We start from the raw sequence: 27,112 nt of genomic DNA on the forward strand, positions 1-27,112 counted from the left end.
AAGTGTCCTCCTGTGCTTTTAAACAGGTCCATTAAAGGATGAAATTGTACCACCAATGTACCAAAACCTGTTCTCTATTCCATCACAAAAGAGGTTTCTGTTTTTCTTTGTCATTTGTGGGGCACTTTAGGATTTTTTTTTTTTTTTAAAAAAAGAGAATTTCTTTAACATTTTGATGGGTGTGGGATTCAACTTAGTTTACCTCAGTGTGTTTGTGGGCTTTTCTTATTCTTCCCATAAAACATCCCCCCCCCCCCCATAAAACACTTCTTCATAATTTGAAAAACCCTGCGGGATTTCTTCTATATGTATTTTTTGTTTAAATGTTGTTATTTTTTAAAAATCCCTCTCTTCAACCAAAAAGGCTCCCATAGCATAGCATTTTACACATCACTACAAAAAAGCAGACATTACTTCACAACACCTTCCCATGTGCTTTAATTGAAGTGAAGGAAGCCAGAGAGGGTGGCTACCGAAGATCTGAGATCGATGCACTCATCAATTTTGTTTTAAAGGAAAGTATTTCCTTTCACCATTTTTAAAAAAATATAAATAAATAAAAAGACAAAGCCTTTCTGCAGTGAATTCTTTAAAAGAGTTGAAGAAGAAGAAGAAGAAGAAGAATTAAAAAAAACCAGAGTGCTAGTAAAAATACGAGTCAAGATAGTCAAGGGGAGAATGGCAGAGCCAAAGGCAAAAGGTACCAGCCATTTGCCCATGCAGTTTGGAAGTGAAAGGAAAGGGTGGTGTAGAATAGAAGATACCAAGAGACAGCTAAGCAGGAGAAAAGTTAAGCAAGCTTGAAAGTGGAAGCTAAATAGCCTGTGTTTCTCCAGTCTCTGCAATGCAGGAGATCTGTCTCTGCACTAAAACAGGTAAGTTGCAGCAACACAAAAGAATAGGCCTGAATAGTTCCACACAACACTTTCCAGGATATATGAGAACGCCTCTCCCTCACTGGTTTTTTTCCATATGCTTGCACATACATAGATATGACTCTTTGAAACATGGAAAAAATTATTCTTTAACAAAGGGTTGCAAAGACTAAAAATGGCAAGAGCATCATTAGCAGCATTGTTGGGCTACTCGGAACACATCATATTAAGGAGTAAAACTTGTATATCTTTTATTAAAAAATCTGCATAAATAATTAAACATGGCTTCTGGTATAAGTTGGCCTAAATAAAGGATTTGAATGTGTTTCACCACTTACTAATCAAGCTGAGTCTTCATTCCCCTTGATGAATACAATCTCATGCACCCAGCTAAATGATACACTGTGCTTATGTAGCCATGTTTTGATTAGGCACAGATGCATTTAATTAGCAGTTTGTTTGATCAATTAGAAAATGAACCCTAAAGTCACCTACTTGCGTAGATCTGCTTTGAACAAGAATTTTAATCTTAGTGATGACTCCTAAAGAAATGAAGGGGAAAGAATATAATTAAACCATTAGCACATGGGGGGAAAGCCTTTGCTAGGTGTGAAGCAAGGAAAGCAAAAAAGCTTTAAATGCTAAACATATAGATTTCCAAACAAAGCAGAGAGTCAAGTGGCTCATGGGGTGCGCAATGGGATATGAAGCTCTAAACTGAACCCCCATCATTAGTTCTTTGAATATTCTCTCAATCAGTAATGACCGACTGTGAAATTTTCACAAGTGCTGGGAATTGATTTTCTCTCCTCCTACTGAAATCAATGGTGAAATTCCCATTGACTTCACCACTGGAGCAGAGTTAGATCAATATTTGAGTGCTCTTGAAAATACCATCTGACGTAAACATCATTATTATGTGGCTACAGAATTTATGGTGTTGCACCTCCACTTTTCATAGGCATTTGAAATTATAAAGAAGTTCCAGATTACACCAAATTGTTGTGATATTTATGTATGTAGGACTTTACATAGTACCAGTATGACAGGTGCCAGTCCTAAGATGCACACAATATAAAATAGACTCACTGAAACGAGACGTAGGAGAGACTTGGAGGCATGGGTAGACAGGAGAAGAATGAGTGATTACTTAATTTCCAAGTACTTTAACTTAGTTACAATAGAAACTAAGAGACCCCCTATTCTCATCACAGAGCTACAATTTCCAGAATGGTTTAACACTCAAACCTGCTTCCCAGGCGATTCTGGAGATTGTAGCTCTACAATCATGCCGACAACTCTCAACACCCTTAAAAAGTACAGTTCCCAGAATTCTTTAGGGGAAGCCATGACTGTTTACAGTGATACGATACTGCTTTAAATATATAGTGCACATGGCGCCTTAGTTTGTACCAGAATTCACCATGATCAAGTTCCTTAAGTATCCTTAGTCACTTATTGGAATTCTCACCTCAGGGAGGCTCACCTGGTACTACTAACTTCATTAATATATTTTCAGCACTAGGCAAAAAACATTTTACTCAAGTTCCCATACCTATTAACATCTGAGGAGATTATTATTTTTTTACCCCATAATTTTGTAATTGTTTGTATAGAGTTGTATTACTGTTCTGCCATTTTAGCATTCAAGACAATGTGTAGTGAATTATTGTATTAAATGACAAAATATTTATCCTACAGTATACAGGATTTAACTATAGAAGGAATTCCCCCCCCCCCTCTGTAGTGCCTTTCATGAGTTAAGTCCTCTTATTTTCTTCTTCTTCTTTCCTCTGTAATTTGGGCTCGGGTGTGATTATCAATTTATAACAGTAAAACCAAAGTGTGGCAAGATTAAATCAGCTGTGCAGATCCACACAAGTATTTTGTTGCAAAGCTGAGAATGAACCAGCTGGGCCCCGTCAGAAAACCATTAAAAAATCATTCCTACCTGGACACTATTTTCTGAGGTGATGCTCACTTTTTCTTTGATAGCATTTAAGACCAGCATAGCTCCTCTTTCTCAACAAACTTTCTGCAACCCTGAAACCTTGATGCTACTGAGTTTTTTGTTGGGCTTTTTTTTCCCTTGAGGAGGACAAATGTAATATTCCATACTGTTTGCCTGCACTGTTGGAGCATTTTATTAAACTGGTGTTTTTATTTTCCCTGAACGTCAAACTGGCAGCCTCTAAAATTCCCTACTCACAGGCTGTCTGCAAAAAGTGCCCTTTACTGTCGACGAAGGTGTGTCTAGAATAAGCACTTTTTCACCCTCTGTTGGGAATGGTTTCCTGCTGCCAAGTTGAGGGAGCAGATGTACTTGGATCACAGATAAAAATGTGGACAGAAGAGGAAATTCTATTTTAATGGAGGAATGTACAGTAGTTAAGGTAAAGAATATTATGTATTTATTGATTCAGTTTATATCCACTGTTCATCCTGAAGGAGCCCTTGGTAGAAAATGCAACAACAACAACAACAATTCAAAACATTCTAGAAATAGTTTGAAACATTCTTTCAGGGTTGCCAAGAACAGCATCTTTCGGCCATCAAATGTCTGGTTAAACAGGAATGTTCTTACCTTCTCCTGAAAGTCAATAATGAGGGAATTCCACAAACTTGGAAGCACCTTTGAAAAGGTCCTGTTATGGGTCAGTTATTGGTAGGGGCACCAAAAAGGTCTCGCCTGATTATTTTAGGGTTCAAGATGGTTGATACAGAGGAAGGTCCTAATTTGATGTATTTGTGTCATAAGCCATTGGGTGTTTTATATGGTAATACTACCACCTTGAATTAGGCCTAGTAGCTCACTGGCAACCAGCGCAGTGCTTTAAAGACCAGCAAAACAAGGTCCCATTGGGCTGCCCCACTTGCTAGCCTAGCATCCACATTTCTAGTGGCAGTCTTCAAGGGCAGCCCCCCATATAGCAAATTGCAGTAGTCCAGGACTGTTATGGAAGGGTTATTTTACTAATAGGTTTGAATGATATTGTAAATGGCTCCAGGGCTGAGGCTGGTGAGCACCCATAAAATGCATGTGCTCAGCCTTTGGGTCCTTTTCAGAAGATAACAGAGTTGTTCTGCCTAAGTTTCTGTAATTGCAGATAGTATTAATTTTCTGGCCAGGCCTAGTATAAAAACTTTCTGTCCATGCTCCAGGTTCTGAAGTGTTGTAAACCAAGATTTTGGCACAGCTACCCATGACCCCAGCCTTGTAGACCACTACTATTAATTAGAAAGACAGAGTACATTGTATTGCAGCGCCCTTTACCTTTAAGCTAGAGCATTAATATTGGCTACAATCCAGTGCACTCCAATCGCACAGAGCACAATAGAACTTATTTATAAGCAGACATGTATAGGATATTAAGATTTCACTGTTAGTCGAGCTCAAGTCCCATGCAGCCTGTCATCATTTATTCTGGGACAAAATTACTAGACTGATTTCAGAGCCTGGTCTCCTAGGCCATCAATGCAGATGCTGCAAAATGCCCAGATATGAACCAAATATATTTGTCCATGAACCAAATATATTTGGAAGGGTTTTTATAAGTAGAAATGTTTATCTATGGGAGAGATATTGGGGGACTTGGCTATAAATAGATGCCATGATTCCTACTGCATTTTGCTCTTATAAATTTGCTCTGTCATCTCAATGACAATCCAAAGATGTACCCTCAGGTCTGAGGAATTATTATGGATTTGGACTGAATGCAAAGGAGGATGCAGGATAAATCGACATGTTAAATTGTTTCTGAAAGCTGCAACCACTAAATCAAATACTAGGTTGCTAAGGGAGATATGTTTTTCTATTGTTCACTAACCTGTAGCAAGTAAATAAGATAATAAAGAGGAAAGGGAAGCCTTAGCCACAGATGGCCTAACAATTAAGTAGAGTGAGGTGGCTGCCTTGGACAGCTGATTTTGGGTGTCATGAAAGGGAACGATTTACGATTATTAAATTTTTACTGCCAGGAAGTGGTAGAGACAAGAGATTTTCTTTATCGGGTGTCAAAATAAGTTGACTGGTCTTAGTAACAGGGAATTTGATGTGGAGGGGGCATTTTCTGTTCTGTCTCAGACAGCAACTTTTACTGGGCCAGACTTCATCTTAGCAGATGTGTAACGTGATTAGAGTGGTGAATGTTTAATGCAAATAAAATATGTACATAAAAAGTAGCCTTTGCACATATCAAAACAACCCAAAAGAATTTCTTCCTTTATAGTTGGAAACTTTATTGTTAGAAATTTACAATATAGTCTTAGAAGGTTACTGGCTGTTCAACAGCATAAAAATAAAATTGCATTTCTTTGTATGGCATTGTTGTAGATGGAGCGTGTTGCTTTTGTTGCTTAAATGAGTCAGTGAAATTATTGTGGTGGACAGGGGTTTGAGAAGTGGCTTTTCATTGCTGGATTCTTTTTCAGTTTCTCTTTCAATTTCAGATATACAATTCAACTGATTATTTTTTCCCCTCATCTGCTAATGAAAAAAAGATCTGCACTGATCAAAATTTGCCTCTTTATATCTCTTTGATGTGCAAGCACGTGGCATGTTTGCTCATCTTAGCATTTGTAGAGGCACAGTTGAGAGTTGTTGTTACTATTTTGAAGGAGGGAAAACCTGGAACCAAACTTCTTACCTGCATATAACTGTCTAGCGGTGTTTTATCTGCGCATTCCATAGCCAGCCTGCAGCTGTTGATCCTGTTGGAAGTAGGTCAGAGGAGTAACCCTTTGACTCAAAAATGCCAGTCATGTTCATTCCCCAGATATGACTCATGATCCCTGGAAGCAAATTTGACAAGCAAACTGAAGTAGAAGATGTTAGAGTTACAGGATGATTTTGGGGAATGAACATTTTAACTGAATAAACACTGTGATAAATTGGGGCATCATTTGATTGCAGATTAATCATCTTAATTAGTCAAAGCTAGCCATCTTGAGATGCATATGGAGTAGACAGCAGGAGAAAGAGCATATGTCCTGTGTGGGTTGCTGTAGCAAGTAAGGGTAGAACAAAAGGGGAACCAACACAAGGTTTTGTGCCTAATGATGTTCTCTTGCAGAGTGACCCCAAGTAATGCAAAGTATTCTTTTTGCCTGTGTTTTTGCTGACCATGCTCTCCCCAGCATATCAACTCCAAAAAGTCCTGGGATATGTATATTCCTAGGAACCTGAAATCTCTATGAACAGACAAGCACCCTGCAAAACTACACATTCACAGGCATGCTGACAAGTTTGATTTACGTTCTGAGGGCAAGCAGAATCTCTCGGGGAAATGATAATTCATAATTCACCCTAGCATTAAGGGCCAGATAATTATGAAATTTAAGAAGATCACTACTTTCTCCACAACCTTAGATTATTTGATAGCCCCCTTTTCAGGATATTTTCAGGATATAGTGAAAGATTGACCCCTGACTTGGAACAGCTCCAGCCAAACTCCACATAGGCGTAATGTAAAGATAAGAGTGTTATAATTCCAGTCTCAAGCTGCTTCTTAGATTCTGACTCAGCTGAGGTCTTAATGACACCCTTAAAAAAGTAAAGGTAAAGGACCCCTGACCATTAAGTCCAGTCGTGAATGACTCTGGCCTTGCGGCGCTCATCTCACTTTACAAGCCGAGGGAGCTGGCGTTTGTCCGCAGACAGTTTTTCTGGGTCATGTGGCCAGCATGACTAAGCCGCTTCTGGTGAAACCAGAGCAGCGCACAGAAACACCATTTATCTTCCCTCTGGAGTGGTACCTATTTAACTATTTGCACTTTGACGTGCTTTCGAACAGCTAGGTTGGCAAGAGATGGGGCCGAGCAACAGGAGCTCACCCCATCACGGGGATTCGAACTGCCAGCCTTCTGATCGGCAAGCCCAAGAGGCTCAGTGGTTTAGACCACAGCACCACCCGTGTCCCTTTAATGACACCCTTAGCCACTGTTAAACAGACTGACTGAAGATCCACCTACATCAAAGCCACCAAACATGAAATCTCTTGAAGAATTGCCATGCAATGTACACAAATCTCCACAGTCTTCTGGCACAGCTCCACTAGTCCTGCCAGGAAAATATTGAAGAATGATGAAGTGCCAGACTGCAGGCTAAGATGCTATTTCTTTACATTGATCAGGGAAGACATAAAACTGCATAATGTATATGACAACAGTGTCTCATACCGAATGCAAACGAACTGTGAAAAAGACTGTGAATTAAAAGTGGAGACACCATATGTACTTTTCTTTGTTTATTTGTTTGTTACACAAGAAAATCATTGGTAAAAACTAATTAAAAAGAAAATAACCCAATATAGGCAGGAGACCTGGTAAGAAGATAAAAATGATTCATTCCATGCCTGGAACTTGTTAGTCCAAGTTGGCTGTTACTTAGAAGTTCTTTATCATTCAAAACACCCTGTCTCTGGGCCTGCTTCCTAACTTTCCTTGGGAACTTTGATTCATGAGCATCTTCCTACTTATAAACCAGGGTTGCCATATTTCAGAAAGTGAAAATCTGGACGCAAAAGTTGTTGAGCTTTCTTTGCAAAATCTTAAAATATTTACGTTTTTGAGCTAGTTTTAAAGGAAATTTGCCAAAATCTAGACTTCTAACATGGGTTGCCATACGTCTGGATTTTCCTGGACATTTCGATACAATAAAGGAACTGGAGGCCCCTCGACTGTCCTCGGGTCCAGTATTGGACCACTTTGACCGGATATCCCCAGCCGATGTGGACAGACTCCTCCGAGCTGGAAAGCCCACCACTTGTCCTCTCGACCCGTGCCCGTCCTGGCTGATTAGAGCGTGTCCAGACGAGGTGCGGGCCCCCCTGGGGGATATCATCAATTTGTCCCTTGGCACCGGGACATTCCCAGGGGAACTGAAGGAGGCAGTGGTGCGCCCGCTTTTAAAGAAAACATCATTAGATCCCTTAGATCTATCCAATTACCGCCCGGTTTCGAATCTTCCATTCCTGGGTAAGGTGATTGAGAGAGCGATTGCGGAACAGCTTGGTAGGTTTCTGGATGAAACATCGGCTCTGGATCCATTCCAGTCCGGCTTCCGCGCTGGTCATGGGACCGAGACGGCTCTGGTCGCCTTAACAGATGATCTCCGTAGGCATCTGGATCGAGGCGGGTCGGGGCTGCTGATTCTTCTAGACCTGTCAGCAGCCTTCGACATGGTCGATCACGAACTCCTGGACCACCGCCTTGCCGACGTGGGGATCCAGGGCACAGCCCTTCAATGGCTGCGCTCGTTTCTCTCTGGTCGGGGACAGAGGGTGGCGCTTGGGGGGGAATTGTCATCCCGCCACTCCTTGGTGTGTGGAGTGCCTCAGGGTGCGATTCTCTCCCCGATGCTTTTTAACATCTTTATGCGCCCCCTTGCCCAGCGTGTCCGGAGTTTTGGGCTGGGCTGCCATCAGTATGCTGATGACACCCAACTCTATCTGTTGATGGATGGCCATCCTGACTTGGCCCCAGACACACTGATCAGATGCTTGGAAGCTGTGGCTGGATGGTTACGTGGGAGCCGGTTGAAGTTAAATCCTTCAAAGACAGAGGTCCTCTGGCTGGGACGGGACGATATGAGATTGAGGGGGCAACTCCCTTCTCTTGCGGGGGTGCAATTAATGCCAGCACCGTCCGTTAAGAGTTTGGGTGTAATCTTTGATACCTCCCTCTCCATGGAGGCGCAGATTGCAGCTATAACAAAGGCGGCATTTTTTCATCTCCGCCAGGCTAAGCAGTTGGCTCCTTACCTCTCTCGCCCTGACCTAGCCACTGTGATCCACGCGACGGTCACCTCCAGACTGGATTATTGTAACTCGCTCTACGTGGGGCTGCCCTTGAGACTGACCCAGAAACTCCAGCGGGTGCAGAATGCCGCAGCGAGACTCCTTACGGGGTCTTCGCTGCGAGACCACATTCATCCGGTGCTATACCAGCTGCACTGGCTCCCGGTGGAGTACAGGATCAGGTTTAAGGTGCTGGTTTTAACCTTCAAAGCCCTATACGGCCTAGGACCCTCGTACCTACGGGACCGCCTCTCCTGGTATGCCCCACAGAGGAACTTACGGTCTTCAAATAAAAACATCTTGAAGGTCCCAGGCCACAGAGAGGTTAGGCTGGCCTCAACTAGAGCCAGAGCTTTTTCGGCTGCGGCTCCAACCTGGTGGAACGCCCTGTCGCAAGAGACAAGGGCCCTGCAGGACTTGACATCTTTTCGCAGGGCCTGTAAGACAGAGCTGTTCCACCAGGCCTTTGGTCAGGGCGCAGCCTGACTCCCTCCTTTGGCAATCTCTACAAAGCTTTAGTCTATGGTTGCCATCAATTTGTATTTTAATTAATTTTTAGAATGTATTTATAATGTTGTACTGTTTTAGTGTTGTTAGCCGCCCTGAGCCCAGCTTCGGCTGGGGAGGGCGGGATATAAATAAAATTTATTATTATTATTATTATTATTTCAGCGATTTCTGCCCAGACACTGTTTCCAACTGCCGTATTCCATCTACGTCTGGGAAATTCAGGACATATGTTTGCCCTGTAAACTACATTTACCTTGTGCCTCCTGGTCAACTGTTAGCTGAGCTCATCTTCACTCTTTAGCCCTTGTGAGTTTTATGTTATGACCTGTTAGGACAGGGCAAAGAACAAGAAAGGGTAGAAGGAAGAGAGCATGCAAAAATTGCTGTTGCAAACTACAATTGATGCTACAGGAAATGGAGATGCTGTGCAATTCTTCTTACAACTGATCTGAAAATGACTCATGCTCTAGGTTTCAATTCCCATAACCTCTTTTGGGGCTTTTTGGGTTGCTAATATTGTTACAGACCTGACTCTCCCAGGAAACTCAAGCCCCACTATTTTATTGACAAAATATTTGAGGGTTGGGGGTTGGGGTTCTGCTCGCTCACCCCTTGTGATGTTATTTTCTCCAGAACAGATGATAAGATTGATTTTAACATGTTATTCTAGGTTCATCAACATGACACCCACAATATATCTCAATAAATATCCCTTCAAAAATCCACAGTGAATTAGAGACCGTTGGCTCACCCTCTCCTATGATGGACAAGGCTCCTTAAACATAGCCACATTTCATTGGATGCTAGAAGTGGGCACACACTCTTCTGTTTTGAGTGGTGCAATGCCCATACTGTGTTATGCCACAGTCCCACATAACAACAGCAACAATGTAGTGCTATGCCATGCCCCATGACACTCAGTTTGTGACTGGAGCCTACAGCACTCTTTCCACATTCCAAATATGCCTCTTGCCCAAAATGTTTGATGACTCTGGTGTATATTATATCCAGTACTATATTTTTTAGAAAAAGAGGTGCCAGAACTCATTATGAACACCTCCCTTGTTCTCTTAGAATGGCAATGGCGCTCACCTGAGAGGTACCAGAACTGAGTTCTGGTGAGTCCAGCTTGGGGGAAAGCCCTGATTATATCCCATATTCTGTGATTTTGGTAACATTCTGTGGCTTTGGTAAATAATACCCATTTGTAAATAATACCCATTGCCAGCTTTGAATCTGAAAACAATTCATATTGTCTTATAGCTTGTAATATTTCCTCATAAACCATGCAAAATATCACCCAACTGCTTTTCTTTTTCTTTTTGCATATATTGGTATGTGGAAAGGGAAGCCCTTACCCCAGCAGTGCACCTTCTGGTATTTAAAACAATCTCTCACAGCAGGATGCAATAGCACTTGAAATGATTAAAACAAGCACTAAAATGTCATTATAGATTAATGAAATCCTGTCATCAAGCAACACAGGCAGGGCACTTCTGTCAGACTCTAGAAGTTGTAATAAAAATGAAGAAAGTGAAGTTGAAGTTTTGGATAAGGGAAGGGAACTAGGGGAACTAAGATCAACAATGTTTCCGCTTCCCTTCCTCCTACCCCCACCCCCACCTACTAACACAGAATGTGCTGTTTTGTCTGAAAGAATATGTTGCCCAGTGTAGTGCCCCTGAAGCAACATATTTATGGGATCCTGTTCTATCTGTTCTGGAGGAAGTTTCACTCATCTTAAAGGTACTCTGCTTGGGGAATACTTATGGATCCATTACTGACCCTTGCTTAGTTTCCCTGTCTGGACAGAAATAACATGGTTTTAGTCGCCTATGCCCTGGAAATCTCTAGGTTGCCAGATTACTAACTGGGACCAGGAGATCTGAGCATTTTACACAGATTCTGGCCCAAGTGCACTGGCTGCCAATTACTTTCTGGGCTCAATTCAAAGTGCTAGTTGTGACCTCTGAAGCCACAGGACCCCAGGACCCAAAATACTGCCTTTCCACACATGAATCGGCCTAGACACTGCAGTCATCATCAAAGGCTTCTACTTTATGCTTCTGCTGAAGCATAAAGATGGCAATAGCTCAAGAATGAAATCATAGGTTTCATGTTTTAGTTATTGGATTGTTCCTGGAAAAAAAAATATCCTCATGAGCATATGTGTGAGCATATTGCACAAGTGAATGACTTCCATTTCAAACCTGTAATCTGCAGAACCAGACAGCTTCTACTCTCTTGTTAAAAAAGCAAGCAGTTCAGTTGCATAACATATCCTTGCAGCTTCATAGAATACAGCATATAACTCACATGAGCAATCTTTTGCCTGGAAAATGTGCAATGAATAGGGATGGAAGGAGCTGTCCATTTTGGTTCCCTCAGTTTCTCATTTTTTTCTATATTAAGTTCAGTTTTCCACATTTCTGCAGCAATTTGCACTTTTTTATTTTTTAAAAAACATGAAAATCTTTCAGCATTTGAGAAATGTACATATTTTTGCAAGTGATTTCTCCTACCATAATGCACGTTTTGAGTTATTTTCAACTAATATACTCATTTTTATGCATACTTTCCCCTAACAGATGCATTTGTGCTGACACTGGTTCATTAGGGAGCTATAACTCAAAATTCAGATATGTGTGCATTTCAAAGGATGGTGGTGTTTTGGTTCTCATGTGGTTTTGGAAAGTGTAAATTTTACGGATTCACCTTTAACTGCAAACTGCATCTAATTTCTCTCCCATTTCTAACTATGAGCAAGCCTGATGAATTCTGCTTGCTTCCCTGTTATGGCAGATAAAATGAATTTGCCACGGCACAACTGCAATTAGTGAAATGCATGTGTCTGTGTTATTTCTGGAGGGGTAATAATTCCGTGTTGAACTCTGAGCTCATAAATTGCTTGTCACTGTCACATAATGACAGGAAACTTTGGCGTCCCTAATTCTGCCCACCGCAAAATCTCCCTCCTTCCTTCTTTCTCAGCTGTTCTGCCAGAACATATGAGAATTCAAACAATGATGATTGGTTTCCATTGGTACAGAGCTATCCTCTGGAACAGTGAGGGAAGTGATAGTTCAAGGCTGCTCCTTTTCCTCTTTTCATCATTGCCTAGTGTTGTTTTACTTTGCTCATTGCAGAGAGAAACAGATTATCTAGTGTGTGGGCTGGCAGCAGCCAGCAGGCTTTCTCATTTTTCCTGCAGTACAACCCAGTGGGGATTTCCAGCAATTTGAAACGTGTATGCATTCTGGCTGATCTGTCGTCATCGCCACCATTGCCCGCAGTGCATACCCATAAATTCCCAAGGCAGACATGCCATTACACACAATATGATTTGTACTGCAGCAGCAGCTGGTGAGATAGAGAGATCTCACAGGATGCTCCACAGGAGGAGAAATATTCCCGCACTGGATCAGTCCATTGGGCCATTAAACCTCATGCATTGCCTCTGGCACTGGCCACTAGTGGAGGCTTCAAATGAAAACACCACAGAAAGTACTGGGCACATTGAAGAAGGTAAGAAAGGGCAGCGCTTGCTTGAACATGCCATTAACTATCAGCTTCCAAATTGCCATCCATTCACACATATGAACACATAAACACATATAGAGGACACCTGGTGTCTGTTTGAATGTTGCACTCTTAGGAATGCTGGTTCGTACTATGCTTGAAGGTGCCCCTGCAGTTTAAACTTGGTATACAGATTGTACATAATAGGGCAATTTCACAGTACAGTAACATGTTCTAGAGCAGCCTTTCTCAACCTGTGGGTCCCCAGATGTTGTTGAACTACAACTCCCATCACCCCTAGCTAGCAAGGCCAGAGCTCAGGGATGATGGGAGTTGTAGTCCAACAACATCTGGGGACCCACAGGTTGAGAACCGCTGGTCTAGAGGATCACTCTCTGAAGTATGTTACACCACACCCATTTTACTCTATTCCTCATATTGTGTGCAACACATCAGCCGTATATCACAGCCAACCAGATGATCACATGGTGGACTATAAAAGAGGAAACGCATCAAGCAAAGCACTGAGAGACAATGCATGGCTAGAGAACTGAGTACAGTCTGGGTGTATTAGATTGATCGGGCTACTTCAGTGTTTCGTAGGTCAGCTTAAATTGAAGCCACCAGACAAGGGAGCTTGAACTTCACCAACAAAGACCAACTGCCTTCTTTTTACACCCTCGAGGTTATATAAAGTGTTGGGCACATTATAATTGGATGCTACTTGCTGAGCAAAGTGTTTATTTTCTTAGTAGGTGGGAGACAGTGGATTGCACCTTTTACGAGGCCTTTATGGTAATATTATTATAGATAATCGTGCAGGAGAAACCACTCAAATGCAGCAATTAATGTCCAATTTGCTTTTCAGCAGCCCAAGGCTGAACTGCTGTGGTTGTAATCCAGTTTAATGACTGCTTTAGGGGGGAAAAATGTCATCTGATAGATGTTTTGCTTTTATAATGGGCATCTTTGCAATCTTCCCAGTTGCCATCACTTAGCGCAACTAAATGAGCACATTAAAGGGAGGCAGAATGATGCACAACTATGGAAAACTGTAGCGGAGCTGAGGAGTTATATTTAGCAAGAAGATACTGATGACTAGTGGTGAGAGCAAGAGTTGCCTTCAGGAAAGTTAGGATTTAGAATTCATTATTGCCTGTGAATTATAGACAACATCTTTAGCCCTTCAGAACTGAGAGATTATTTTCTGCATGTTGCCTTGATTTCTAAGGCTAGTAAAGGAGGATTACTTCGTTGGGACATTGGCCTACTAATCAACAGCAGTGAGCGCTCTCATTAAAGTGTACTGCTTCATAGCTAATTCCTTTCCTCCACTGATTTGATATTTTTGTGCATCCTTTATGCAGACAAAGGTTTAGACCAGAGACAAGCATGCTGATGAATGAATAGCCTTTTGCCAATAGTTTATGTGAGCACAGCTCAACTATTTTAGGTGGCACAAGCTCAAGCTTGCTTATACTGATAGCTCATATACCTGGTGGGCTACAAAACTGCAACACTACAAAGCTCCAAATAATCTGGGTTGTTCTGTGCTGGGCTGAGCAACAGTAAGGCTCAGCAAGAAGTTATTATCAGGACAGAACTATCTGAAGCAGATTATCAAGCAGCAAAGGTAAACAAAGTAGAGTGGTACCTCAGGTTACAGATGCTTCAGGTTACAGACTCCACTAACCCAGAAATAGTACCTCGGGTTAAGAACTTTGCTTCAGGATGAGAACAGAAATCACGCAGCGGCAGCAGTGGGAGTCCCCATTAGCTAAAGTGGTACCTCAGGTTAAGAACAGTTTCAGGTTAAGAACGGAGCTCCAGAACGAATTAAGTACTTAACCCGAGGTACCACTGAATCCATATCTACTACTACAGTGTTCAAAAATACAGTATGTTGCTACCACAGCTAACCCACAAATTGTTACCGACTATGTTGCCATCTTACCAATGAAACAAGATGAATGCATATATCAACAGGAAACATATTGTTGCACAGGGACACTTGAAGATCCAAGAAGAATATCATTGTTCTGTTGATTGTGACTGTTGCCTAGCCAATCCAACAATGTTGAACTCTCTGTCCATCAGCTGATGGTAGTTAGGTGACTCCACCTCTGCATTCTGCAGGGATTGGCTGCGTAACCACATTCCCCATGGCAACTGCCAATCCAGCCAGATCTCTACCTGCCCCACACCTGTCCAGGACAGGAGGTTAAGGTAAACAGTCTCATGGGCCAAACTGGAATCTGTGCTGTGCTGGATTTGGCCTATAGGCCAGAGCTACCCCACCCCTAGCATATAGAGAAGAGTTTGCATGACTCCTATATTTATCACATAACACCAGAAGGCTAATGAAAGTGGACTAAAGAATATATTTGCCAATGTGGGTTGAGTTAAATGCATGGCAATAGTTCCACAACTTGGAATATACTTATAAACAGGATTCCATGGCATATAAAGCCTCTACTTTGCTAAAGCCAAGCAGGTATAGGTCTGGTCAGTGCCTAGATAGGAGGTTGCTGGGAAGCACATGAATACTGCTTTGGGTCCAAGAGAGATTAAACAGTGACATGTAAATGTGAGAAATAAAAACTATTTCAGTAAATATGAAAGTCTATAGATCTGCTGTCTGGGTTCTTCTCATATTGCTGCTTTGGTTGTGAACAATGACCTTAGCTGAAGCCTCTTTGTTAATGGAAAGTTCCAACCAGCATTCCCTCTCCCAGTTCCCATGGGAAAGCTATTTTGCTCCTACATATAACAAGCAGTAGATGTTAGCATATGTGCACAAGTGTTTGGCATTAAGGAGAAGCTCTTCTGTAATTAAGATCTTAGATAATTACATGATTACTTTATTTTGCAGCTTCAACAACACTCCCCTCAAAATATTTTAAATCAAACCTTAGTTTGTAGAAATTAATTACAGTACTTGGTTAAAGCTTTCTGAGAAATCACAGAATTAGGACAGCCTGCCATCATATTAGGATATTTGTCTCTTTGCTCAGATCCAAAAGGTAAAAAGTCTGTTGCCTTTTAGAGCAATACAAAGTTTTCCTTCCCGTATCAGAGAAACTTGTGCGTATGTCATTAGCAGTTATCCACCCAGGCTACTTTGCTTGCTTAAGAAGACCTGCTTTCCTTCCTGTCTTTTTCTCTATCTTCACTGGTAACTTCCTTATAGGCTGAGCAGTCAGTCCTCAGCTTTCTTTTTGTGTTCCTCAACTTCTTAATGAGCATCTGAAATGCATGTGTTGGTAGATGTCTCACTTTGATCTGCATATAGACTGATTGCTACAAGGACTCTTTCCTCTAGCATTTCAAATATTTTAGATATGAGTTATCCATGTAAATCTTAATAAATATTTATTTCCTCCACGGATAACTCTGGCAACAGTACAGCTTGTTCTTTTTAGCTTTATTATAAAGGGGTGATCTTGTAGTTGTCAATGTTGATTTAGATTGGTGGGAAACCTCAAATCTGTGGGCCAAAATCAGAATCTCTCTTCATTTCAATGGTAGTTTTATATTGACATTTCAATTAACAAATGTCTTTCTCTGACTCCATCTATCAACCCATTTTTTTTTTGTTTAACTCCAGTCCTATTTTATTGCTTTTCTGGATTCCAGGAAAGAGATCCTAAATGATATCAAGTGTTGTCTTTTAAGAACCAAAGAATTTGATCATTCTCATACTGAGATGGTTTGGTCATGGTTGTCCTGACTATTCAAAATGTATTATTTCTGTTTAGTTTCCATTCAAGAATGTGCTTCACGAATTGTTAGTGTCCAGAGAGAAAGAGAGATGATACCTATCCTTAATGCATCACCTTGGAATCTGGAGGAGAGACTTGAGCTTGATAAGAGAACATGGGACAGGTGTCCACTAGGAAGGCAGGCTTGGGGAAAGCTGTCTCTAGCATGGAGACACCTGTCTTGGTGCTTCCAGCTCTAGCATAATGCACCCCCCCCGCCTTTATATTTCCAGCCACTTGCTCACGAAAAAAGCGTGACTTTTATGTATAAGGATCTGAAAGCTTTGTCTGGTTACCCCTCGTTTCCTGCCCACTCTTAAGCCAACCACCAACTGCTGCTTTCTGTTTGTTTTACGTTGCGGAATGATTATGGTCCCAGAAACCATGGCTAATAAAGAGCTCTGCTTTAAGCAGCACTGTGATTGGCCTGGTAAGTCACTGCACTACCCAGTTATTAAAGGTACAGGAGCCTTTCCCTCTTTTCCATCTGGCCACCTTGCCAAGAACTGCTGTTGCTATAGCTGAAAATACTGAGTGGGGAATGTGTGATTAAAGCAGGCTTCATTTATGGTGAATTTCAGAACATTTCCAAGATAAAGGCTATCATTTTGAATTTGTGCACTTGGGAGACTGGGGAGATTCAGTTTGCCCTATAAGCTTGAAAAAGGGACCTAAATGACCTCCCTAATGATGATGTGGAGGAGGGGGTTGTTTTGGAAAGTCTCACCAGTAGATTATTAGTTTAAACTCTTTGGCTTCAGATTGACTAAAAGTAGGAATTGGGCAGTATGATTTGACGTGTATTAACCCCAAAAGTTGAAAGCTGAGATAAAGACAGTACCAGTAATGGGAGTGGCATTGACCCTAGGCAACCTACTGAATTTTATTATGAGGTATAATTTTAAGGCAGGAACACTGAGCTATTAATATAGATTCATTATAAATGGTTGCTGATTGCAAGCCCGGTAGTATGGGACATTGGTTCTTCAGATAAATCATTTCTGAACCAATTTATGGAAACTGCAAAACCTTGATAAGGACGTACAAGTTTAAGATAGTGTAATGGGTTATAAAAACACTGTCCACCCTGAGGCAGCTCATGGAAACTGATAGCAAATTGTGTGTTCTGATGCCTATGGTTATTCACAAAATGGCGATTTTCATGGCCATTTTCAGCTTTACTAATTTTGGTTGAGAAGTGTATGCTAATGAAGATTTCCTAACCAGGCAACGCCGGCTATTATAAATTGTACATAGTGCAATGCCCTTCTGCTTCAGACCTTCTGTGGTCTTTTGTAGTGGGGGGAGAAAGGGGGGGATCCAAGAAGACAGAAGTTACACCTTTGTGGGAAAATTGCTATTTGAGGATCTTTTGCATGAACATTTGTATTATATTAATAACAATATAATAACATACATTGCTAAAAATGTGCTGTATACTCAGAAGTCAATTCTATTGAATTCAGTTGAGCCTACTCTCTGGTAATTGAGGTTAGGATTGTAGCCTATATATCATGTAGAAACTTGAGGATCAAACTTTTTCTGTTTCAGCCATCAATTTGTTATCTTTCCCCTTTTCCTCTTTTCTTTTAATTAAGCAGCATACATAAGTACATTGATTCTTAAGACAACAGCAGGTTTCCCCTTTGGAATAAGATATGCATGCCATAGTATAATCTGATCAGACAATTCAGAACACTGACTAGTTGTAAATATTATACTATGATTTTACTGTCATATAGATTGCATCAATTAATAGTCTCGGAGGAGGCTGGGAAGTCCCCATTGTTAAATAAGAAAGAAGCATGTAGATTCCAAATCAATTTGGCTCCTGTTTATATCAGCCAGGTACTTACGTAAATACTTGGAGATTAATAGGGTGAGGTGAGTGAGATGTCAGTGTGAAAGCCAAATCACATTCCATGAATGTGAAAAGCCACACATAACTGAGTCTGAACATCAAATGCACATTGGTATTATACAGTTAAAATCTGTAGCTGTACTTTTAGGCAAGCTTCACTTAACTGAAGACATCAAGTCCAGGAAATTGGGGGAGCACAGGAAAAGAGAAGAAACCTGTTGGGATTGTAAATTATTCTTAGTAAATATGATATTCTAGTTAAGACATCTTGCTGTCTCTTTCCAGCAGAGAGTACAAAATGTTGAACATTGCATTCCCCTTCCCATTGGTTAAGAGCTCATCGTTGGCTCTATTTTCCTATTTCTTTTTACTACAGGCAGCTTTGCAGCTGATTCCACATGTTTAATAGTATCTGGGTTAGATTCCATTCTGTATTTCCAGGTTCCTTGCAGTATTGTTTGGCAGTCATCTGGGTATTTCCTGTAGCACTACTCTGATGCTTTCTCTAAAGGTCAGCCCGTCTTCTTCTTTTAAGCAAGAAGCTGTTGTGAAAACAGTGGTAATCTGTAGGCCAACTGACTCTGCCCTTTAAGTAGTTCCTGAGCATCAAGATCCATGCCAAGGTGATGGAATTTTTAATGTTGCCCAGGCATCTTCCCACTTTCCTCCCATTCCCTCAATGCATACACCATTCTATGGTGTATATATATAAAAGAGATGAACCACAGCAGCTACAGTATGGTCCACAGCAGCTACAGTATGGTCCACAGCAGCTACAGTAACTAAAGCTTTGGACTAATTGGCTCATTTTCTTGAAACATCCATTTGTCAATCACTCACAGCAAACATTAGACACGTCTGTTGGAGATTTGGATTCTACCTTGGGACTTGAATGGAATTCTCTTTCTTTCCTTATGCAGCACTACTAATTAGAAATATGCTCTTTTGGTTCAGTGTGCCGAGATTAGCTTAATTTCAGTGAAGACATAATGCTAGGTCCTCGGTTTAAAAATAGGTACTGCAGATGTTTCTGCAGAGGAGAAAGCTTTGAAAATATCTCCTTGGCTGTGTAAGGTTCTGTGCATATGTACTTAGTAGCGGAGCATGATTATATTTTAAATTAATGGGTTACATATGACTACCCTGGAACAATGCTGGACTGTGGTGACTCAGTAGGTAAGTGATTCCTCTCCTCTCCCGAGGCCCTAATTCCAATCTCTGCTGCATTGTATGTATGGCTTTGCATATGTATATATGTAAAATATGTGAATATATTAACTCACTAAATCAGTCGTGCAAGATCAAATTGATTGTGCTGTTGTCTTCAGCAGGAAGATAGCCTGTTTCAAAGGGCTTGGTGCTGCATTCCTCTAGAAAGGAGTGGGCTGCATAGAAATCACTCTTTCATGGAATTACTTCTTCATGAAACCTTTATTTCATCTAATTCTGGCTAATGGAATACATTCAGTAAAAGCAGTGTCGTTTTTTTATCAGACTGGGCAAGACTGGTCATCTCTGACCATTGGCCATGTTGGCTGGGGCTGATGGGATGTGTATCCTACAACATCTGCTATAGAGTATCACAGAGTAGCTTTGAGGAATAGTTTGTCTTCACTGTTTTTGGCCCCAAGTTTTCATATTTTAAGTTTCAAATGTCATATTTATATTCTAAGTGTTGGTCTATATATTTTGAAAGAGTTAAATATTGGCAGTTTTGTGGGGTATTTTATAAGCCATCTCAAATAATTGCTTGGGTTTTGAATGGGAATCTTAAAATGCATATAATACCCACTTTATTTGTAGGCTATCTATGGACAAGAAACAGAGAGAGAATGGTGTAGGGGGATGACAAAGACAACTAAAGGTAGAATCTGTCCATAGAGCAGTACCCTCCAGATATTGCTGGACTTCAACTCCCATCATCCCTGACCATTGGCCATGCTGACTGGTAATGATGGGTATTGTAGCCCAACAACATTTGGAATAATAATAATAATAATAATAATAATAATAATAATAATAATAATAATTTATTTCTACCCCACCCATCTGGCTGGGTTTCCCCAGCCACTCTGGGCAGCTTTCAACAGAACATTAAAAACAGAATAAAACTGCAAGCATTAAAAACTTCCCTAGACAGGGCTGCCTTCAAATGTCGGATACTTGTTTATTTCCTTGACATCTGATGGGAGGGCGTTCCACAGGGCGGGCACCACTACTGAGAAGGCCCTCTGCCAGGAAGGAACAGTGTTCTAGATGACGATGACAGGTTCTAAATTTAACCTCATGATGTTCATATTATAATACATTGGTACCTCGGGTTACAGACGCTTCAGGTTACAGACTCCAGAAATAGTACCTCGGGTTAAAAACTGCTTCAGGATGAGAACAGAAATCACGTGGCGCTGCCGCCGCCGCAGCAGCAGCAGCAGGAGGCCCCATTAGCTAAAGTGGTACCTCAGGTTAAGAACAGTTTCAGGTTAAGAACGGACCTCCAGAACGAATTAAGTACTTAACCTGAGGTACCACTCTACTGGCATTGAGGGATTTATTTTAAAGCAGAGATTGTAGTCATATCTCTGAGGTTATAGTTCTGAGCAATCTGTGTGATGAAGGAGCTGTGTTGGGTTCACATATATATGACTAATCTTAATTTCAAGGTGTGAAATTGCACACAATAGATGGATTTTCAGGCTTTAAAACTGAAGCTTAAAAGCCGCATAATGGAGGAATTCTCAGGCAAAAAAGCAATGTAATCTTCTTTTTAAAGAGTCAGGCATTTGTCCTAGGAGAGAGAGAAAGGGGGGGAAAACTCAAAGAAGAGGAGGAGGAGATTGTTGACATTGTTTTTCTCAGCCCCTTTGAAACAATAGCATTATAGTTTGAATAAACTTTTAAGATTATGTGACAATATTAACCAACTCCTTTCTTGAACAAACAGGGTGTAGCAACAAAATATTAGTGTATGAGAAACAGTTCTTCACTTCATAGGTAACAAGGAGTAGAACAACAGAAACCATAAAATACTTGGGGTGTGAGGCCTGCTTCCAGCACGTCCACTTGGCTACACCTCTGTGAGCTGTATGGTTGGCAGCCATGAGAAAGGGCCCTACACACATACCAACAAACATGTTAGCCCAGGATTCCCCCTACAGTGGAGGCGCTTTGCACAATACATTAGTGCACATGTACACCTCCTTTTCATCATTGCCAAATGTTCAGCCAGTAGGGGCAGGTGTGAAGGAATGAAGGAATGAAGCTGATCCTTCACATTTCCTTTTAACACAGGCATGAGCATATTTGCAAGTAAGGGACTGGGCACTGTGTGTATGCATACACATACACAACCAAACACACAGCAGAATGTCTTCTACTGACTACAATAGAGCACTTCATGCAACCTTAATTTCCACAGCAGGAGGGGACCCTGTGGCTGCCAGAGAAGGCCAATATGGGTGCACGGGCACTCATGGACACCACATTGGTGATCCCTGCTTTAACACATGGGAGGTTGTGTGAACTTCCATTGAGCATCTGTGTTCATCCTATCTTTAATCTTTTGCCCATCATATATATGCTAGACCTCTGATAGCTCTTCAAACTGATTTTTATTTTATTTTTTGCTTTCCTTGGGGCTTTAATTATTTACCTCTTCAAAGCTGCCTGGCAGTATATAAGCTTCTCCCAGTCCTTTATTAGACTCTTTCACCTTTTGCATCCCTGTAAAACCATGCAGTGTTGAATAAAAGTGACATCTTAGGTTCTCTAGAGAGTTTGTCCTAAACACTTGGCATTTGTTTAACACTTGCATCATTTCAGTAGCATATTGCAAACCATCTTCTAGAGGTCAGTAATATGGGTACAATTAACTATTAAAACCCTTATATTAACTGGAATACAAGGATAGCCATAACATTTTAAAATCCTGTACAACATGGTATAAAAGAGTGGCATGCACATTATGGTATTTTCCATTCTATAACCCTGTACTATGAAAACCATCAGTACTTAAAGTCAGTGCTTTTCTTCTTTAAAAAATATTTAGGGGTACTCTCATTTTGACTCAAGAAAATCACCATTTTATAGTTCAGATTGGGAAAAATGAATACAGTAAATGGACAAAAGTACAAAGATTCACAAAATGTTTAGGGGTATGTGTACCCCTGCGTACCCCATCCCCCCAAAAAGCACTGCTTATAGTACTGAGGACTGCATCTGTCTGTCTGTTAAGAAGAAAACATCATCAATCTTTCTGGCAGGCATTTAGGACTCTCCAGTTGTTACCTGCCATGCTGTTAAATTGCAGATAATTCTGGTGGGTCAAACAGGTAATTAACGGTGAATCAAAGATTGTACTTCATTCACGATTATTAAAGAGCATTTTGTTCAGTGTTCTCAGATGGTTTATGGAAGCTTTTCCAACAGTGTTTCCACACCACATGAGTCAACTGAGTTGGGTTTGGCTGTAAGATTAACTCTTGAGTGGCCTTTTGGAGCTAGAATACCTTCTAATCAGTCTGTGCAGTGATTCTAAACAGAGTTAGGGTTGAATCTATGACACCAAAACCACAAATGACATGCTAAGTGTTTCTGACTTGTGCAATTTTTAAAAAACTTACAAAGTAGTGGAAAAATTATTGTTATTATGTATTTATTTATACCTTGTCTTTTTCCCTGAGAGGGGCCTAAGGTGGCTTCCCCACCAGCCATCATGAATTCCCCATCAATTAACTGAAACACTCTCTACACCACAAAGTGCCCCTTTTAGTTCATTCAGCTTTCATCTTCAACATAAGGACATGTGTGGGGTGAGAGTGGGGACAGGGGGGCTGCTCCTGTGTCCTATCCTGTGCACCTTCTCTGTAAATCCCAATGTGCCCTGTGGGAGGATTAATTGCAGTGGAAGATGTGGTCGATATAGGGAGAACTTGATTGCTGAGATATTTGTTGCATTTTCATTTTTCAGACATCCATTTTGGGAAAATTGATCCTTTGCAAAAATTGCTATGTTAAAAGAAAATAAAATTGGGCCATCAGGCCAGGCCAAGAAAGTGAAAGAAACTGGTAGATCACACTATTCTGATTCTGCTTTGATCCAGCCAAATGGTGACAAAAGTACTTATGTGATGATCATGCCTAAAATTGTATAAAGCACTGTGGAATAATAATAACAGGATTGTAGGGGGGCAGGGTGAAGAAAACTTGGATAGGACTTCATATATGTGCAGAATCTTTAGGGATTGGACTCTGTGCTCTTATAGCAGGGTGCAGTACACCAGTGTTTCATATACAGCGGTTTCTCCTCTTGTCAAAATCTTCGCAGAAGACTCAAGTATCACTGTGTTCGCTTTTATTATGCTCCAGTTTGCCCTCCCTCCCTCCCCCCCTTTTTTAATTGTTCAACATATATTGGCATAATTATGATGCATAATTATCCATAAACTGCCAGCCCTTCAGAAGTCATTTTCCTGCCCTGAATATAAATTTAATAAATAAAATATTGTAGGTTGGGGGTGTTGTATTTGTTTATGCAATTTTGTGATCCTTGGATGAAGGGCAGTATAGAAATTTAATGAACTAACTAACTAACTAACTAGAGAGCTTTCTCAGAGATGAGAATGACGCACAGTGCACAAATAATATGAGGGAAATCTCTCTGTCAGGAGTTCAGCCTACACTCGAGTAGGACCCTGGCAGAGACACATGCCTGACTGGCATGTTCCCTCCCTCCTCGTTGATAGTTCAACCCAACCCACAGCGACCGTGCCAACCGACACTGGTACACTTTCACAGAGTTTGCGCATCTGCGTGACAGACCTCAGCAACTCAGCGTTTTGGCTAATCTACTTTCTTTACATATAAACACACACTGAGCACTGCAACACGGCTCCCTCCCTCTCTAACATCAGACAGCAAAGAGAAAAAAGAACAAAGGACAATAGTCCCACATCACAGAACACAGTAACACAAACATCCTGTCTCCGGCACTTCCCACTCTGTGGAGTCAAAACATACACCATCATGTGTATGATAGACAAAAATCCCATGATTGCAATCATGGAGCAGGAATTCTAACACTCTCATGCTATCCATGGGTGGCTAAATATGTGGATGTCATTAATAGATGCTGTAGAGTGGTGGAAGACACAAATTTCTGTGAATAATAAGAAGGGAAACCTAAACTGTTAAATTTTCTCATACTGTTACATTACTTCAGTCAAATTAACTATCTTTCATTTACTTTATTTCCTAATTAATTTACTAAAATTAATGTCTCAATGTAATTTAAATTTTCAAGGGTATAACTTCCACCTAAATCACAGGCAATTCATTACTTCAAAAATCAACTTTACAATATTTCCTATATCAAGGGAATAATACGTTAACCAATGAATACCTTCTCACATTCGATAGATCTTATTTAAAGCTGATTTAAAAAGGCCTATTTTAACCTGAGTTATACATGGATCAATTAATTTCACTGACTGATATGTTTAAATGTAAGACTTTGGTTTATATTCATTTTTTAACTACAGTTATTTGATCCTGCAAAATCACATATTCTTTCTCAATTAACATATTCCCAATGCACATAATATGAATGACATTTTATTTATGAGGTTCAATAAAATACATTTTTATTTATTAAAGAAAGCAAAAAAATGTAGGCCTACTGTGATGGCAAAGACTGCAGCCTGCCCTTTAAGACGGATGTTCCACTTCTAGGGTTGGAGGCAGTGTGTCTCCGAATTCCAGTTGCATGGAATTAAAGGGGAGGACAGTGCTGCTGTGCTCAGCTTCTGGTTGTGGCTTCCTATGGGCATCTTGTTGCTACTGTGATAACACAGTGTTAGACCAGATGGGCCTTTGCCCTTAGCCATCAGGCTCTTTTTATATTCTTAAGGCAGACAAGCAGACCAGCTATTCCTGTGCCACCTTGTTTAATTCACCAGAGCCACGGTAGTTTGTTTTGTTTTATTTATTCATTTTATTTATATCCCGCCCTCCCCAGCCAAGAGCAGGCTCAGGGCAGCTAACATCAGGTATAAAAACAATTGATTAAAATACAACTTAGAAACAAGATTAAAATACTACTTAAAATGCAGGCTCATTTCAGTGGAAGCTCAGATCAAAAACTGTGGTTTTTTTTGGGGGGGGGACATAAAATCTTCACCAAGGTCAATTATCCAGACTGGTCCTACGTGGGCCAGAAAAGTCCCCAAATAGGGGTTCCATCACAGAAGGAAAAGGAAAGAGGGGGAGGGGATCAGGCGGGTTCCAAGCCAAAGGCCATGTGGAAGAACTCTGTCTTACAGGCCCTGCGGAACGAAATCAGATCCCGCAGGGCCCTAGTCTCATGAGACAGAGCATTCCACCAGGCTGGAGCCAGTGTTGAAAAGGCCCTGGCCCTGGTTGAGGCTAATCTGACTTCCTTAGGGCCCAGGCACTTGAAAAACCCACTGGCTCAGCCAATTTTCTATCCTCGGTAGAGTATGAAAGCAATTAGGTATGGAATGAGTAATAAAATGACAAATTTAACAACAACAACAAAACTTTTAAAAAACTTAACCTTTTCCAGTTTTGGAAATCTGTTCTTAAAAAGGAAAAAGTTAAGAACACTTTGAATGTTGATACCTAGGAGCAAAATCAAAATGACAGAAGAAATTGTATCCACCTCAAGCTAGACTAGATTACTTTTCTCACCTGCTCAATACTTTCTCAGAGCTGAGCTTCCAGTTCCATTTGCAGCCTCCTTTCCTGGCTTCTTGTGCAGTGCTTCCACTGTGCTTCCTTACTTTGTCATTGAAATCCTGCTCAATATTGATCCAGAGCAGAACTCCAATGTATAGATAGCAGAGTAAAAATTTAAACACATTGCAGGATTCCCACAAAATAGACCAGAGGCAAGTGTACTTCATCCAGTGGAGCTTTACTGCTACTGAAGGCAAATGAGCATAATAGTCACAGATCTAATACATTCAGGATTGGCATTGTCCTTAAGAAATCCAGTTGCAGCAGACTTAACTTAAACGTACGATAACTTATAATAAGTCTAAAACTTTAACAATAGGCATACTATATACAGAACACCACACCAGAAGGAAAGAGAGACAGAAAGGGAAAGGGAAACCCAGGCTCCTTCTTGCCTATATTTATAGTCAGCATGACCTTGACAGAAAAGATAACAGAACCAGTTTAAATCAGCTGTACTCAGCTTCTCTGAAGGAGCAACCTAAACATCATGAACCTTCTGCTTGTTTCTTTCACACAGAGAAGCTTCTCTTGAATTAAGTAGAATGGGAAAGATACATTGGATCAATACTTTATGTAGTAAGAAATGCAAACTGACATACTTCCACAATGTTTCAATTTGTTTCCCCACCACCATCATTTCAGCATTCACACAAATACTCCCCTTTTCTCTCTCTTCCACTATGATCATACTATGTTTCAACTGTCTCCTTATACACATTATTTCCACTCTCCCCCTGAACCTCATGGTCAGTTAGAAGGGGAGTACACTTGTGGATAAGTTTTCATCCTTTCAGCCTGCTCAATTTCTCTCCCTTAAATCTTGAGGATACATGTTTCCTAAACTACCAAGTTGCTGGGCTGCATATTTTTTTCTTCAGTTAACTTAGAACAGACACATTTTTTTTTAACAAAAAGGAAAGAAGGGAAAAGAAAAAAAATGTTCTTGTAATAAAGGAGAGAAAATGAAATGGTTGGAGCGGTTTCATTCCTTCACACCTACAATCAGTCATATACCTAAGATATAGTTGGGTAAAA

General features: G+C 40.8%; 1 protein-coding gene across 3 annotated transcripts in view; it reads left to right on the forward strand.

Annotated features, from left to right (window-relative positions):
• LRRC4C (leucine rich repeat containing 4C) overlaps window positions 1-27,112 on the forward strand; it is a 593,294-nt gene that overhangs the window by 536,299 nt on the left and 29,883 nt on the right. The window lies entirely within an intron of this gene.

Source organism: Podarcis muralis, chromosome 1, assembly GCF_964188315.1.
Source record: "Podarcis muralis chromosome 1, rPodMur119.hap1.1, whole genome shotgun sequence".
NCBI lineage: Eukaryota > Metazoa > Chordata > Lepidosauria > Squamata > Lacertidae > Podarcis > Podarcis muralis.